Below are 3574 nucleotides of genomic sequence, written 5' to 3'. Positions count from 1 at the left end.
AATTTGGGGATATATATATATATATATATATATATATATATATATATATATATATATATAAAACATTATACCATGCAAAACTTCTGAAAAATTTGCATTGTGTTTAGGAAAAAGACAAAAATGTTCACTATTACTAGTGCTTATTGCAGATAATATGTACATGTATGTGAAAAAGAGAATAAATCAATTGTTAGAATAAATAAAGCATTATGAAGGTCCAACATTATATCATTAGGTTTTCAATTTCAAATCGGTTTATTGAAATTCTGGGTGGATTTTTATGTCAAATGCCACATCATTTTACTCAACTTCTGATCTGAAGGCACTATAGACATAAGTGACATGACCTCTGGTTTGGTCACTTCTCCCTGATGGTGTCATTCTGCAGCTGTTGGCAACAGTGATGGGAGAACCTGCCTAGTAGATAAAGACAGGAATACTATCAGGTTTGGAATTCCCTATAGGTAACACTTTCTTAATTTGTGGGAGAGGGATTAAAAATTAATATTTTAAATGTATTGAACTATGAGACATTTATAATTAATAGTATTACTAATTTGAAAATACATAAAATTTCTAAAAAATATTTTAAGTAGTTTATTCTGATTTTCACAGACAAAGTAATATATGAAATAATACTACACTGAACTGCTTTTTAAGAAGTCATTGAATGCTTTTTAACGATATGGTTTAGAGAATTTTTAACTATCTACACAATTGTTTCCTGAGAATGCAAGGGAAATTCTATGCTAAATAATGAGGTTCCTGGGCAGTGATGGTGACCTCTCAGATTTGTCTCTCTGCCAAGCTTGAGTGAGTTCTTTCAAAGCAGAAACTCAAATGCAACATTCTGGTTATCTTTGTGTAATTCAAAGAGACTATCTTGAAACAAAGTGACATCTTGTTACTGGCTACCTTCTCATTGTCAGGAAGCTTACCTGAAGAAAAGTATGGCAGTTGAGTCAAGATCCTGCGATAATGTTATCTGATTCACTTTGGCCAAGTTAAGAACTGTGGATACTATAGAACTGAACACATTAGTTGTATATCTATAGTGGTCTCAGCATCATGCGATTGTTACACCTACTCAATCATTGTGGACAGGTGGAGTTAGCTGATAGAAAAGACGCATTTTTTTCCCTCTCTACTCCCCCTCCCCACCAAAGTAGAAACATGGGATTCTCCTTCATTTTTTTTTTCTAACAAGGACATTGTCAGATGTATTAGTCAAACTTGGAGTCTCTCCAACTCTGAAGCTTGCTTCTAAATTTAGAACTAATGAGCTCTCTGTATGTACCCAACTGGAAAGCACATATTCTCTGTTAGCACAGAGGTATTCAACAAAACTCTACTGCCAACAGGTATATTAATATTGCTTATTTAGTGTCACTGGCTCACAAAGCCCTGTCTCTTCTTTAAGTGTCTGGAAAAAAATAAACATACTTATCAGGGCAGAACAACAAGTTTGTAAAGAAAATCGGTTTCTGAGAGTCTTAGAACTCTCCATTTCATGGGCTTTTAAAGATATTCCAGCCCAGTGCTCCAGAATTTTGTGATCCAGCTAGAATGCCTTTCAGAACACTTTCCTGGGTGATCACCCAGCCCTCCAGTGCCAGGGCACTCCAAGCCACCTTCGAGTAGCTCTAATTGAAAGCCCAGCTTGGTACAGAACCAAAAATTTTGTTATTACTTCCCCAAATATTTCTACTTTGTTCCTTCATAAAACACAGATTGATGCCTCTTTCATGTGATAACTTGATGACAGATATCACATGTTCCTCTCCTGCTTCCTATTTCTCCTACGGACCATGTCTCCTGTCCAAGACTAAAAGCTTCACCTGCTTAACCCTTTCTTACATACATCTCCATTCCAAGCTCTAGTCTTATCCTGGCAACACTCATATCATATTCCAAAAAATACAATTTTCCTAACAAAGTTATCATGATTTTTAAAAAGAAGATAATTGTGCCCAAAATGTAAAAGATGGATTGCCAAGGGTGAGACTCAGGGCCCACCTACCAGCTGTGTCCAGGAGTAAGTGATTATTAAAATGGTCCAGTTGAGAGCAAACCCATGGCTATTTTACTTACAGAATAAAAGGAAGTAATTGGGTTTGAGGCTAAGGAGATGAAAGACCCAAGTACTCTTCACAATCTTCTTTGAGAGATAACTGAAAGAAGATGCCATTAATTTTAAAACAGAATACTATGTATAGAACAATCTTACCTTTAGGAGGAAATACATACCATTTTGAATATATATTTTAAAGATGCTGATAAAATCTCACAGGTTGATATGTCTATGGAGTAATTAAATATCTTCATGGCTGTTTATCTATTAAAACATTTGATAACCTGGCCCTCTTTTCTGAATCCAAACCAACATACCCTACACTTTGTAAATTTAGTATATTGAAATGTAACTGCATTCTTTTTTTTTTTTTTAGCACATTTTCTGACCTCTTCCTCTGAACCACAGTCACAGGAACTACTATTCAGCCAATCTTTCAAGTTGAAAAACTGTGGCTTTATCCTGTGGCTCCACTTTTTCTTTAATATTCAATCAGTTACAAAATTTTATCAGTTAATCTTTTAAAAATATCTATAAAATTCAAGTGCTTTCACCATTCTATTGCCATTTTCTTTGCTCTATCACTTGTTACTAGTTTTCAATATCTTGTGGGTCCCTCCCCCACACCCTGCCATGCGTTCTTGCCCAGGAGTGTTCTGAAGCTATCCTGGATTATTATGAAAGCAAGCAATCGCAAACTAGTTAGCAATTGGCCCAGTGATCAATACCTAAGAATGTTTTGAGCCAGTAAAATGATTGCTAGCTTGAGATTCACCATAGCAGTGTTATTCATATCATGGAAATTAACAAACACTACAAATTAGGTGTTGGATGGTTTTCCTTTTTTTTTCCCTCTCTTTATCAGAACACCACCAATCTTGCCTTTATAGCCTGTCTACTCAACTGGTGTCAAAACTATTTTTCTAAAAAAATAAAAGAAGGCTTTTAATGTCAGTAGGCACTATCAAATAAATTGGATTGCTGTTTCTCTAAGTTTAAGGTCATGACTGAAACACTGGTGAACACTGAAGTCTGCCTTAAGCATGTCCAGAGACATACACTTCTTTGTAGATATTGAAAAATGGTAGCCACTCTTGTCTTGGTGAAACAGGAAGTGAATTCAGCTTCAAGGATGGTGGAAGATCTTCTGCTATGGAGTCTCGTATAATGATTCTTCAAAATATGACCAACAATTTTGATTAAATGTGTTCATATGTCTTGGGTCTCATTAATGAATTGACATCTCAGGTTGACACAAAGAGAAGATGGTGATTCCTAATCTTAATTTCTTCCTTGTGTTCTCCAAACCTGATTTGCTTTTCTGAACTGAAAGTAACCACAGAAAGTAGGAGAGCTCTGGTAAATTGATTTCCTGAAAATCAGAAAAAGAAATCAAGTTTTTTCAAGTTGCAAGGCCAACTCTGGCGTTTCTGAGATGGGGACAGAATGTTAGCCAACATTCTGTGCCCTTGCTCAGTTTTCCTCAGATGACTACACACACTA

The sequence above is a fragment of the Marmota marmota genome, unplaced genomic scaffold (assembly GCF_001458135.2).
Source record: "Marmota marmota marmota unplaced genomic scaffold, marMar, whole genome shotgun sequence".
NCBI classification, from domain to species: Eukaryota; Metazoa; Chordata; class Mammalia; order Rodentia; family Sciuridae; genus Marmota; species Marmota marmota.
Note: the sequence above shows the minus strand (reverse complement) of the source record.